The sequence below is a fragment of the Ambystoma mexicanum genome, chromosome 6p, assembly GCF_040938575.1.
Source record: "Ambystoma mexicanum isolate Mex_15411 chromosome 6p, UKY_AmexF1_1, whole genome shotgun sequence".
Taxonomy (NCBI): domain Eukaryota; kingdom Metazoa; phylum Chordata; class Amphibia; order Caudata; family Ambystomatidae; genus Ambystoma; species Ambystoma mexicanum.
In genome coordinates this window covers 29,918,036-29,932,592 of record NC_090935.1, presented here as the reverse complement: position 1 = coordinate 29,932,592, position 14,557 = coordinate 29,918,036, and positions in this window count along the sequence as shown.

The window sequence follows — 14,557 nt, the reverse complement described above, 5'->3', positions numbered from 1 at the left end:
TCCTCACTCCATGATAGCCTGCCAGAGACAGAGAGCACCTAGCTCATGTCCTCACTCCACGATAGCCTGCCAGAGACAGAGAGCACCTAGCTGGTGTCCTCACTCCATGATGGCCTGCCAGAGACAGAGAGAACCTAGTTGCTGTCCTGACTCCATGATGATCCTCTCGGGGCAAAGGGCATCTTGCTGGTGTCATGACTCTATAATGATCTCCCGGGACACCAGCCACATCGCTCCTATCCTGACTCCATGATGATCTCCAGGGGACAGAGGGCAGGCACCTCACTACTTTCCTGACTCCATGACATTCTCCCAGGGACAGAGAGCAACTAGCTGGTGTGCTCACTCCATGATGATCTCCAGTAGACAGAGAGTGCTCAGCTAGTGTCCTCACTCCACGAAAGCTTCCCAGAGAACGAGAGCACCTAGCTGGTGTCCTGACTCCATGATAGCCTGCCAGAGACAGAGAGCATCTAGCTGGTGTCCTCACTCCATGATAGCCTCCCGGAGACAGAGAGCACCTAGCTGGTGTCCTCACTCCATAATGGCCGCCCGGAGACAGAGAGCATCTAGCTGGTGTCCTCACTCCATGATAGCTTCCCAATGACAGAGAGAAACTAGTTGTTGTCCTCACTCCATGATAGCCTCCTGGAGACAGAGAGCACTTAGCTGGTGTCCTCACTCCATGATAGCCTCCTAGAGACAGAGAGCACCTAGCTGGTGTCCTCACTCCATGATCGCCTCCCGGAGACAGAGAGCACCTAGCTGGTGTCCTCACTCCACGATAGCCTACCAGAGACAGAGAGCACCTAGCTCATGTCCTCACTCCACGATAGCCTGCAAGAGGCAGAGAGTACCTAGCTGGTGTCCTCATTTCATGGTAGCCTCCCGGAGTCAGAGAGCACCTAGGTGCTGTCATGACTCCATGAAAGCCTGCCAGAGACAGAGAGTAACTAGCTGCTGTCCTAACTCCAGGATAGCCTCCAGGAGACAGAGAGCACCTAGTTGGTGTCCTCACTCCATGATGGCCTGCCAGAGACAGAGAGCACCTAGCTCGTGTCCTCACTCCACGATAGCCTGTCAGAGACAGATAGCACCTAGCTGGTGTTCTCAAGCCATGATATCCTGCCAGAGACAGAGAGCACCTAGCTGCTGTCCTGACTCCATGATGATCCCCTCGGCGCAAAGGGCATCTTGCTGGTGTCATGACTCTAAAATGATCTTCTGGGATACCAGCCACCTATCGCTCCTATCCTGACTCCATGATGATCTCCAAGGGACAGAGGACGGGCACCTCACAACTGTCCTGACTCCATGACATTCTCCCAGGGACAGAGAGCACCTAGCTGTGTCCTCACTCCATGATGATCTCCAGGAGACAGAGAGTGCCCAGCTGGTGTCCTGACTCCATGATAGCCTCCCGGAGACAGAGATAACCTAGCTAGTGTCCTCACTCCATGAAAGCTTCCCGGAGAATGAGAGCACCTAGCTGGTGTCCTCACTCCATGAAAGCCTGCCAGAGACAGAGAGCACCTAGCTGGTGTCCTCACTCCACGATAGCCAGACAGAGACAGAGAGCATCTAGCTGGTGTCCTCACTCCACAATAGACTACCAGTGACAGAGAGCACTTAGCTGGTGCCCTCACTCCATTATAGCCTCCCAGAGACAGAGAGCACCTAGCTGGTGTCCTGACTCCATGATAGCCTCCCGGAGACAGAGAGCACCTAGGTGCTGTCCTGACTCCATGAAAGCCTACCAGAGACAGAGAGCACCTAGCTGCTGTCCTGACTCCAGGATAGCCTCCCAGAAACAGAGTGCACCTAGCTGGTGTCGTCACTCCATGATAGCCTCCCAGAGACAGGGAGCACCTAGCTGCTGTCCTCACTCCATGATAGCCTCCCGGAGAGAGAGAGCACCTAGCTGCTGTCCTGACTCCATGAAAGCCTACCAGAGACAGAGAACACCTAGCTGGTGTCCTCACTCCATGATATCCTGACAGAGACAGAGAGCACCTAGCTGCTGTCTTGACTCCATTATAGCCTCCCACAGACAGAGAGTACCTAGCTGGTGTCCTCACTCCATGATAGCCTGCCAGAGACAGAGAGCACCTAGCTGCTGTCCTCACTCCATGATAGCCTCCCGGAGACAGAGAGCACCTAGGTGCTGTCCTGACTCCATGAAAGCCTCCCAGAGACAGAGAGTACCTAGCTGCTGTCCTGACTCCAGGATAGCCTCCCGGAAACAGAGTGCACCTAGCTGGTGTCGTCACTCCATGATAGCCTCCCAGAGACAGAGAGCATGTAGCTGGTGTCCTTACTCCATGATAGCCTCCCAGAGACAGGGAGCACCTAGCTACTGTCCTCACTCCATGATAGCCTCCCGGAGAGAGAGAGCACCTAGCTGCTGTCCTGACTCCATGAAAGCCTGCCAGAGACAGAGAACACCTAGCTGGTGTCCTCACTCCATGGTATCCTGACAGAGACAGAGAGCACCTAGCTGCTGTCTTGACTCCATTATAGCCTCCCAGAGACAGAGAGTACCTAGCTGGTGTCCTCACTCCATGATATCCTGCCAGAGACAGAGAGCACCTAGCTGCTGTCCTGACTCCATGATGATCCCCTCGGGGCAAAGGTCATCTTGCTGGTGTCATGACTCTATAATGATCTCCAGGGATACCAGCCACCTTGCTCCTATCCTGACTCAATGATGATTTCCAGGGTACAGAGAGTGGGCACCTCACTACTGTCCTGACACCATGACATTCTCCCAGGGACAGAGAGCACCTACCTGGTGTCCTCACTCCATGATGATCTCCAGGAGACAGAGAGTGCCCAGCTGGTGTCCTGACTCCATGATAGCCTCCCTGAGACAGAGAGCACCTAGCTGCTGTCCTCACTCCATGAAAGCTTCCCAAAGACAGAGAGCACCTAGCTGGTGTCCTCAGTCCATGATAGCCTCCCGGAGACAGAAAGCACCTAGCTGGTGTCCTCACTCCATGATAGCCTCCTGGAGACAGAGAGCACCTAGCTGCTGTCCTCACTCCATGAAAGCCTCCGGAGACAGAGAGCACCTTGCTGGTGTCCTCACTCCATGATAGCCTCCTGGAGACAGAGAGCACCTAGCTGCTGTCCTCACTCCATGAAAGCCTCCGGAGACAGAGAGCACCTTGCTGGTGTCCTCACTCCATGATAGCCTCCCGGAGATAGAGACCACCTTGCGGGTGTCCTGACTCCATGATGATCTCCCTGAGACAGAGGGCACACCACGGGTATCCTGACCCCATTATAATCTACCAGGAATACCACTGTGCTGGTTTAAAGTATTCTTCATGATCTGTTGGGGTTACCAGGCACCTGGCTGGAGTCCTGACCCAATGATGATATCCCTGGGACACCGGGCACCTCGCTAGTGTCCTGATTCTATAATGATCTCCCGGGATTCCAGCCAGCTAGCTGGTGTCCACACTCCATGATGATGTCCAGGGGACAGAGAGCACCTAGCTAGTGTCCTCACTCCATGATCATCTCCAGAGGACAGAGAGCTCCTAGCTGGTGTCCTCACTCCATGATGATGTCCAGGGGACAGAAAGCACCTAGCTAGTGTCCTCACACCATGATCATCTCCAGAGGACAGATAGCACCTAGCTGGTGTCCTCACTCCATGGTCATCTCCAGAGGACAGAGAGCTCCTAGCTGGTGTCCTCACTCCATGAGGATGTCCAGGGGACAGAGAGCACCTAGCTAGTGCACTCACTCCATGATCATCTCCACAGGACAGATATCACCTAGCTAGTGTCCTCACTCCATGATCATCTCCAGAGGACAGAGAGCACCTAGCTGGTGTCCTGACTTCATGATAGCCTCCCATAGACAGAGAGCACCTAGCTAGTGTCCTCACTCCATGATCATCTCCAGAGGACAGAGAGCTCCTAGCTGGTGTCCTGACTCTAGGATAGCCTCCGGAGACAGAGAGCACCTAGCTGCTGTCCTCACTCCATGAAAGCCATGAGGAGACAGATAGCACCTAGCTGGTGTCCAGACTCCATGATAGCCTCCCATAGACAGAGAGCACTTATCTGCTGTCCTCACTCCATGAACTTGTAACACTCAGAAAACAGAAGGCTAAATAATTATAAAGTTATTCCTGTGGCTAAGTCCCTAGCCAACCACTTAAATGACCCTGATCATCTCCAGAGGACAGATAGCACCTAGCTGGTGTCCTCACTCCATGGTCATCTCCAGAGGACAGAGGGCTCCTAGCTGGTGTCCTCACTCCATGAGGATGTCCAGGGGACAGAGAGCACCTAGCTAGTGCACTCACTCCATGATCATCTCCACAGGACAGATATCACCTAGCTAGTGTCCTCACTCCATGATCATCTCCAGAGGACAGAGAGCACCTAGCTGGTGTCCTGACTTCATGATAGCCTCCCATAGACAGAGAGCACCTAGCTAGTGTCCTCACTCCATGATCATCTCCAGAGGACAGAGAGCTCCTAGCTGGTGTCCTGACTCTAGGATAGCCTCCGGAGACAGAGAGCACCTAGCTGCTGTCCTCACTCCATGAAAGCCATGAGGAGACAGATAGCACCTAGCTGGTGTCCAGACTCCATGATAGCCTCCCATAGACAGAGAGCACTTATCTGCTGTCCTCACTCCATGAACTTGTAACACTCAGAAAACAGAAGGCTAAATAATTATAAAGTTATTCCTGTGGCTAAGTCCCTAGCCAACCACTTAAATGACCCTATCTGTGAATAATCTTGTGCCAAGTGAATCTGGGCCCTAGTTGGTGCTGCTGGGCCGACTACAAATGGTGTCGAGATCTTATCCCTATTCTCTCTAAAACACTTTCCTGGTGTCTAGTACGTGCACACATAAGGGAGGTCGATTCCTTTATGTTTAATTTGTCGCCCCCAAGGTGTGTGTCTTATCATAAAAACAAAACAACTGATTCTATGGATGGTTGCCAATAGAAAGGATTTTTAAAAAAATGGTATTTTTCGCCAACCCAAAGATAGGTGAAAACAATAAGTGTGGATAACGATTTCAATTTCTTTTAACAAGCCCTCTATTTTCTTTGTAAGGGAATTGAGGTCTGGGTTATCCACCAGACCAATTAAACAGTCAACCGGTTTCAGCGGGATTCTCAAGTGGCCGCTTTCTTCAGGACGAATACTTTTATCCAATTCTTGTATTCTCAACACTATCTTCAGCACTGTGAAGTATTAGAGGGTGTCTTCTAGGGTCCAAAACTGGATAGGGTAAACAATTCCTGATCCTATATGGACAAAGACAAGAGAGACAGTGGGGCTAGTATCAGTCTCAAGTACTATAGAAGTCTATTAAAAATGAAGAATACTGGTGATTCTACCTACTCGAGATAGTGTTTTCCATACCTCTGTGGCAGAGTCCCAGAATCTGTAATGCGCTGTATGTCTCGAATGGTTTCTACTGCAGCTAGATGTCTTAGCAGTTGACTCTCATGTGGGGAGGGTATGTTCTGTTGTCTCTCCTCACTCCTATACCCTGTAGTTGAAAATAGAAATGGACATATAGGTGTTCTTAAATTTCCACAACTAATTATTCGCACTTTTTCATGAGTGGCCACCTCCCAACAACTAGTTCTCCTTTGTTGTCTATGGCGTTGATATTCTTTCAAAATATATCTCCTCATGGGGAGTATCCTATTTTCATCTTTTTTTACTTTTTTTACTAAAAGCTCAAGGTTCGTTTTGGGCCATATCGAAAGTCCCCCATATGGTTTCAGGATATATTTAACTTCCTAATCTTGAAGCCTTCATTATATGTAGCTTTTCCCCAGAGTATATGGGGCCCCAATCAGGCTTTTGCAGGATCAAAAGCATTGTTATTGCCGCTTACCTCCAAGTGCTGGTCTGTCTGCTTACGATCGTGTCCGGTACTGCGCCATCTTGTTTATTGTATGTTTTTATTTTCTGAGTCACGGGCACGTGATCATCAGTGCTGCATCACGTGATCGCGGAGTCGCGTCACGTGTGCGTAATCAAACCGCAGTAATTCGCTAGAAGGATATGCTTCATACGGGTTGGTAGACCACAGTACCGATTAGATTATGTCACTGCAGTTCACAATCCATATCTAAAGATGCCGCTTCGGCCGCACCTCTGCATATGCTTCAGACGTGGTCCTAGGTTGCTTGGGAAATGTAGTGCATCATTATCCTGTCACGTGATCGGGTTACGTCACGTGTACATGGCTAGGTCGCAATTGTAACTGCGGGACTGTAGTACGTACATTGAACGGACTACAGTTCCGGCAGGAAAGAGTCATAGTGGTTCAACTTAACACAATATTATTTTAATTTAAAGATGCCGCTATGGCCGCATCTGTGCACCTATAAATCTCATGGCGCTATAGAAGCGAATAGAGGTTACTTGGGAATTGTAGTTTATATTCCGCATGGACTACAATTATGGCCACGAGACACCTTTTTTGTCTATATTAGGAGAGACGAGGATGATATTTAACCCTTCGGGGAATGATGGAATCGGTGTCTACTTGTTGGGGTTTGTTTCTAGGGGTTGGCAACTTGATGAGCCCACCATTATAGGACCGCCAAAGTTTGCCAGCAAATCTCCTCATTTAGGCCAACCAAGTGGCTACGGGTTCTATATATCCACTGTTGTTCTCTTTTTAATAAGAGGGCTGTGATATTGCCGCCTCTTTTAGGTACTCTCACTTTCTCTATTATAGTCCACATAAGATCATCTTCAGTATGATGTTTCTCAATATAGTGTTCCACCAAAGGGGCCGTTCTTTTTTGTGTCCTGATGTTTGAACGATGCTCCCCTATACGTGTCTTTATGGCCCTTGTTGTCATGCCAATGTATTTTTTATTACAGGGGCATTGTATGAGGTACACTACATTGGTGGTGTTACAATTGGTCAGATTTCTCTGTTCCCAAGGGTACTTCCAGTCTATGTCTATGGCTGTAGTGCGTTGTGTGTATTTAGACACAGTGCAGGTTCCACATGGTGTGTGGCCCTGGGGTCTAGATGAATTCCAGAGAGTGTTTCTGCCGGCAGTGGGAGGTGGTTCTTTGTAAGTATGTACCAGTGAATCTCTAAGGTTTTTCCTCCTCCTTATGGCAAACTGTGGTTCTGGTATTTTGCTTTTCGTCTATATTGAGTATTTGCCAAGCCTTCCGAATTTCTTTCTTCAAGCGATTAATTATGGGCGAATGACTAAATACCGCTGTAATGGTTTTGTCATCTCTTTTTCTCCTCCCTTGTTGGTTGAGGGTTATTTCTCTTGGTATGTTTCTTGCCCGCTTCTTTGCTTGTTTGATGATTTTATAAGGGTAGTTTCTCTCCAATAGATTATTCGAGAGCCTAGTTGCTTGTGTATCATACTCAACTCTCGAGGTACAGTTCCTCCTAAATCGGAGAAACTGCCCAGAGGGTAAATTCTCTTTCAGGGACCTTTGATGAAAACTATTATAGTCCAAAAGAGAGTTTCTGTCAGTGGGTTTTTGAAAAACCGTGGTCTTGAATGTCTGGCCTGTCCTGGTAATTTTCAGGTCAAGGAACGTGGCTGAGGTTTTACTTGCCTCCGAGGTGAATTTGAGGAAAGGGTTCAGTCCGTTAATCCACTCTATGAAGTTATTTAAAGTGGCATTATCTCCATTGAAAAGTAAAAAGACATTGGGCCTCATTCCGACCTTGGCGTTAACCAAGGTGCTATTAGGGCCTTGGTTGACGCCGGTATTTTTCCGACTCCGCCATGGTGAATGGCGGAATTACCGCCCCATTCCAAGGTTGGCGGGGGCGGTAATTCCCCATTCACCATGGGCCCTTCCCCATTCCCATTTTTGGCCCATAGGGCTCAATGGGAATGGGGAAGGCGCTAATTACGGCACCGTAAATTACGGTGCCGTAATTAGCTCCTAGGTCCCTTTGCGGGTTGGTACCAACCCGCAAAGGGAACTCGGAATAGGACGGTAAGGGTTTAACGGCACCGGTCTCGTTACCAGTGACCATTAACCCTTACCGCCCTACTCGGAATGACCCCCTTTGTCAATGTATCAACGCCAACTTATTATATTGGTTGCAAAAGGATTCGTCTCTGGGTATATGTGTTTTTCTTCAAAATTGGCAATGTATAAGTTCGCTAACGTCGGTGCAAATGTAGCGCCCATGGCTGTTCCGGCTGTCTGTTCGTAAAAACTGTCTCCATTCATGAAGTAGTTCTTAGTTAAGGCTATTTCTGCCAATTGCATGATCAATGTCACAGGCATGTCCAGTGTTTTAGTTCGTAGTACACTTTCGATGACCCTCAATGTTTCTCCTTGAGGGATTTTAGAGTATAGTGACTCTATATCCATGGTTACTATGTAGATGTCTTCACTTTCCAAGACAAGACTGTCTAAATAAACCAAGATAGCTGTGGTGTCTTTGACATAGGAGCACATTTTGCTGACTTCTTCTCTCAGAAAGAAGTCAGTGAATTGCGAGAGAGGTTCTAGGATGGAGCCAATCCCGGATACAATAGGGTGTCCAGGTGTTGGGAGGACGCCCTTATGTATTTTGGGTATTGCGTAAAAGGCAGGGCGTCTGGGATATTTTGGAGTCAAAAAAGCAGATTCTTTGATACTTATATGTCCCTCTGCCTCTGCTTCTTCAATAATCGGATTAATCAGATTCCTGAGCCGCTCTGTCGGGTCACTCCCAAGTTTTCTGTATGTGGTCCGATCATCTATTAGGGTGTTCACCATTCTGTCATAATCTATTTTGTCCATGATAACGATGGCTCCCCCTTTGTCAGCAGGTTTTATGATTATATCTGTATTCATTTTCAATTCCTTTAGTGCTAGGTCTTCCAGTTTGGTCAAGTTGTGACAAGTTCCCGAGTTGTCTTCTGCCTCAATTTCGTCAAGTTTTTTGAGAATCAGCTTTTCTTTGTGGTGGAGGATAATATGTTGATTTATTATGTAGTCCTGTCACATCTGTCGATCCACGGTGTGTGTTCTCCGTGAAAAAATGTTTAAGTCAAATCTTTCTCATCAGTTGGGTAATTTCAATTCTCGTCTGAAATGGATCATGGAGAGATGTGGGAACAAACGAAAGGCCTTTCTGTAATACACTCAATTGAGTGTGCGAGGGGGTGAAGGTGGATGAATTGACCACCAGAGATTTTCTCTCAGGTGTTAGGGGTTGTATTGTGGGATGGTGTTCTGTTGGTACCACCCTTTCCCTCTGTTCCTGGTGACCCTGGGTGATTGGTTCAGCCACCATCCTCTGGCTCTGCCACGTCCTCTTGGGGCCTGAAAACCCAGAGCATTCCCACCTCTATTTTGCTGATTGCCAAATGTGACATTACTGCCAGTTCTGCCTGCATCCTCATCAGAGCTACCACTGGAAAAATTCCAATTTTCCAGGCCTCGGTCTGTTTCTTTGTTGCCTGCCTCTTGTGGACCCCATATTAGGAGCATTAGTGTTCTTTTCTTGTTCTTCATAATATGCATCCGTTGTATACGGGTATTTTTTCTCATGGGAAAATGCTGCAATGTCTTTCTTAAGTTTGGTTACCTTTTTGTTTAGGTTAAGGTCTTTGAACTGTTTTATCGTTGCATCCAAAACTGCCATACTTTTCAGGTAATCACCTACAATCATTTTTGTTGTTATCGCGTCTTGTTTTGCGATAATTTCGTTCATTAATCTTTCGGACACTGTTTTTGCTGTGTTGATGATTAGTATGATCCAGTCTCTGGTGCATTTATTTGAACTGAAACTCCAATCCTTCCTGAATTTCAGTTCTTCAAGGAAGATTCTGGGTTCTATCCTGATAATGAGTCCGTTAGGGGCTATATGTGCAGTTACAATTGCGACCTAGCCACGTAACCCGATCACATGACAGGATAATGATGCACTACATTTCCCAAGCAACCTAGGACCACGTCTGAAGCATATGCAGAGGTGCGGCCGAAGTGGCATCTTTAGATATGGATTCTGAACTGCAGTGACATAATCTAATCAGTACTGCGGTCTACCAACCCGTATGAAGCATATCCTTCTAGCGAATTACTGCGGTTGGATCACGCACACGTGACGCGACTCAGTGATCACGTGATGCAGCACCAATGATCACGTGCCCGTGACTTAGAAAATAAAAACATACAATAAACAAGATGGCGCAGTACCGGACACGATCGTAAGCGGGCAGACCAGCACTTGGAGGTAAGCGGCAATAACAATGCTTTTGATCCTGCAAAAGCCTGATTGGGGCCCCATATACTCTGGGGACAAGCTATATATAATGAAGGCTCCAAGATTAGGAAGTTAAATATATCCTGAAACCATATGGGGGACTTTCGATATGGCCCAAAACGAACCTTGAGCTTTTAGTAAAAAAAGTAAAAAAAAGATGAAAATAGGATACTCCCCATGAGGAGATATATTTTGAAAGAATATCAGCACCATAAACAACAACGGAGAACTAGTTGTTGGGAGGTGGCCACTCATGAAAAAGTGCGAATAATTAGTTGTGGAAATTTAAGAACACCTATATGTCCATTTCTATTTTCAACTACAGGGTATAGGAGTGAGGAGAGACAACAGAACATACCCTCCCCACATGAGAGTCAACTGCTAAGACATCTAGCTGCAGTAGAAACCATTCGAGACATACAGCGCATTACAGATTCTGGGACTCTGCCACAGAGGTATGGAAAACACTATCTCGAGTAGGTAGAATCACCAGTATTCTTCATTTTTAATAGACTTCTATAGTACTTGAGACTGATACTAGCCCCACTGTCTCTCTTGTCTTTGTCCATATAGGATCAGGAATTGTTTACCCTATCCAGTTTTGGACCCTAGAAGACACCCTATAATACTTCACAGTGCTGAAGATAGTGTTGAGAATACAAGAATTGGAAAAAAGTATTCGTCCTGAAGAAAGCGGCCACTTGAGAATCCCGCTGAAACCGGTTGACTGTTTAATTGGTCTGGTGGATAACCCAGACCTCAATTCCCTTACAAAGAAAATAGAGGGCTTGTTAAAAGAAATTGAAATCGTTATCCACACTTATTGTTTTCACCTATGAGGAGACAGAGAGAACCTAGCTACTGTCTTCACTCCCTGATAGCCTCCCGGAAACAGAGAGCACCTTGCGGGTGTCCTGACTCCATGATGATCTCCCTGAGACAGAGGGCACACCACTGGCATCCTGACCCCATTATAATCTCCCAGGAATACCACTGTGCTGGTTTAATGAATTCTTCATGATTTGTTGGGGTTACCGGGCACCTTGCTGGAGTCCTGACCAAATGATGATATCCCTGGGACACTGGGCACCTCGCTAGTGTCCCGACTCCATGATGATCTCCAGGGGACATAGAGCACCTCACTGGTGTGCTGGCTCCATGTGGATCTCCAGGGGACAGAGAGCACCTCACTGGTGTCCTGGCTCCACGATGATCTCCCAGGGATAGAGTGCACATTACTGGGGTCCTGATTCCATAATGATCTCCCTATGGCAGAGGGCACCACACTGGTGTACTGACCCCATTATAATATTCCGGGAACACCAAGCACCTCGCTGGAGTCCTGACCCCATAGTGATAGACGAAATCGCGTCTGGGTCCGGCTTCACAGAATGAGGAATTACCGGGCCATTCCGAGTTCGGAAGGCCCGGTAATTCCTCCCTCCAAGGACCCGGACCCGGTCCTTCCCCATTCCCATTCCAGCCCCCATAGGGCTGAATGGGAATGGGAGAGGGAGCAAACAACGGGCCATTACGAGTTGCTCCACTGTTTGCTCCCTCTTCCCCTTGTGGGACCCGGTAAGCACGCCTGGTTTGACCAGGCGTTACTTCCTGGGTCCCGCGAGGGGACCTCGTAATGAGGCAGTACGGGGTAAATGGTGCGGCACCTTTTACGGCGCCGTTAACCCCGTACCACCAGGATCGTAATGAGGCCCCCTGATTCCAACCGGCAGGCCTTTAGTTGCCGGAATTGGCTCAATCCTAGAACCTCTGTCTATTTACATCGACCACTTCCTTCGACCTTTCATCAGTCAAATGCCATCATATATGCAGGATACAACAGCAATGATCAAGAAATTGACAACCCTTACCATCAATTCAGATGACCTTTTAGTGACTATGGATGTAGAATCACTCTACACAAGCATTCCACAAATGGAATGCATACAAGTGTTAGCTACCTATTCAGACAGAAGATCTAATGTAGATCCACCAACAGCATTCCTGCTGGAATGCACGAGGATTGCACTAATGGAAAATAATTTCATCTATGAAAAAAACTTTTACCAACAATGTCACAGCACCAGTATGGGTGCTACATTCGCCCGTGATGTGGCAAACTGATTTATGGATTCTTTCGAAAGAAACTCGATTTACCATGACACCAACCCTTTCAAACCCTCAATAAAGTGCTGCTTCTGCTACATAGACAACGTCTTTATGGTCTGGAAAGGAATTGAAAGAATTGCTTGCTTTCCAAGAATGGATAAATACATGCAATGCCTCCATAAGAATCACTTCCGAAAAAAACAGCAATCGGATACTATTCCTAGACCTGGGAATCTATAAAGACGCAAACAACTCCCTAGGAACCATCCTCTCTAGAAAACCTACTTAAAAAAACACCCTCCTGGAATATACAAGTTTCTACCCTGCGAGTTTAAAAATGAATCTACCTTTCGGGCAATTCCTAAGATTAAGACAAAATTGCACCACTCTAAGTGACTATGACATCAAGAATAAAGACCTAACCACCTAAAAGAACGCAGATTCCCCAGTCACGCAGTACACAGAACCTGAAAAAAGGGTCAACTACCCTAACAGAGAATCCTGCCTCACACCAACAGCAAGAGAAAAACATACCACAAAGATGACATGTGTAACAACCTTCACACCTCTAAGCAACTCCATCAAAAAGTTGTACTGCGACATTGGGACAAACTTTACACAGACTCCTTCAAACCTGAAAAGGCAAGATTTGCTTTCAAACGCAGTAGGACCCTGAAAGATCGACTAGTCCATACCTGCGAAGAACCAGACACCCAAAGAGATCTATAAATAGGCACCTTCCACCCGTCAAAGGCCACTACAAATGTGGCAATTGTTCTGTATGCTTGCTGACCAGTAACATAAAAAATATTGATCTGAACGGTCATCTCTGGACTTTTAACTCCTTCACTAACTGAAAAACAAAGTGGTCAGTCTACACAATAAAATGCCCTTGCAATTTAATCTATGTAGGCAAATGCAAACGAGAGATTAAACAATGGATATGCAAACACAGATCCTGTCTGAAGAACCTAGTAGACGAAAAACCCCTAGTTGCTCACTTTAAGGCAAAAAAACACAGTCAAAATGACATTTTTTGGTGTGTCTTACAAACAGTTCTCAATCCATTTCGCGAAGGCAATCGAGATTTTGCTCTGTGAAAATTGGAACAAAAATGGATTTACCGCCTTGACTCTGTAAAACAAGGCCTCAATATTTCAATTGAGTGGAACCTTTTCTTTTCCTAATAAAAGGGTCCTCTACATCGTATCTTGTGACCAGACCCAATGTACTAATAGTTCATCTATGCAGAACTTTCTCCCCTCTGACAAATCAAAGAAGGACATGCAAACTTTCTAACAGTTTTTTGTTCCTGTTTCTGTGTCCCCAAATCTGTACAAATTAACTATGCGTGTTTTGCAATTATCTATCTACATCTGTTATAAATTGCTTGAAAAAACCAAAAACATCTGACATATAAGAAGCGGCTTCAGCCAGTCTCTAAGAGCCCTTTCAATAACCAAACAAATGTGCAAACATATTTATTAATAAATGTTGTGATCCGACATGATTTGGGAGTGTTCACGACCTACAACAACAAAAACAGCTTTTTTGACAAAACTTAGTTGTAACTGAGTAAAGATCAATAAATAAAAAAAATTATAATATTTAAACAGTTTTTCTTCTTTTTTCTATATCAAATATAATGCTCCATTAATTTGGTTTTGTCTATGCTGTTTATAGTGTGTAACAACGCCCAGGAGGGTGAACATATATTCAAACAAAAAATCAGGATGGGAGACCCACACTTTTGAGATTCAGGATAATTTTAGTTTAATCTCTGAATTGTTGGTGATGATACATATACTATATCAATTGTTAGCATAATAACAGACAGACGGACGGACAGTTGTACATTTGATATGTAGGTGTACCACTAGGTACCACCCTCAAGAGTGTGGTGGGTGCAAACCTTCTGATGGTGCAAGATCTCTTGGATACACAGTTAACAAGGGTTTACAACACAAGAGTGAATGCAGCCCAGGACCTCAGTTGGTCCATGGGTATTGTCATAGGGAAAACACACAACAACAGGTGTGTACAAGTATGCAAGGGGTGGAGTTGTGTCATGGATTGACACTTTAGTGTTTCAGCCACAGGGTACGAAGACTGGACGTAGGTGACTGGCATGGCCTTCTTCAGGATGGAGGTGAAGGGATGAAACACTATCCATGGGTATCTGTGGGATTCAATGACTGAT